Raw genomic sequence first — 340 nt, forward strand, 5'->3', positions numbered from 1 at the left:
AATTATCAGAACTGAAATAGGATAAAATTTAAAATCTGATTAGTCCTTTATTTTTTAAAAAATTGAATTTTGCTCAACAAACTTCTCAGAAAGATAATTCCAGGCCCAGATGGTTTCAATAATCAAATTTATCAGACTTGTAAGAAAGAAATAATGCCAGTCTTATACAAAACTTGTTTAGAAAATAGAGGAGGAATCACTTTTCCTCTCCTTTGGAGGCCAGCATAATCCTAATAATCCTTAAAATAAATATTGCCAAAAAATTTACAGATTCATATCCCACATGAACGTAGAAACAAAATAGTTTGATACAATATTAGCAGATTGAATCCAACCATAT

This window comes from Propithecus coquereli, unplaced genomic scaffold (genome assembly GCF_000956105.1).
Source record: "Propithecus coquereli isolate 6110/MARCELLA unplaced genomic scaffold, Pcoq_1.0 Scaffold60, whole genome shotgun sequence".
Classification (NCBI taxonomy): domain Eukaryota; kingdom Metazoa; phylum Chordata; class Mammalia; order Primates; family Indriidae; genus Propithecus; species Propithecus coquereli.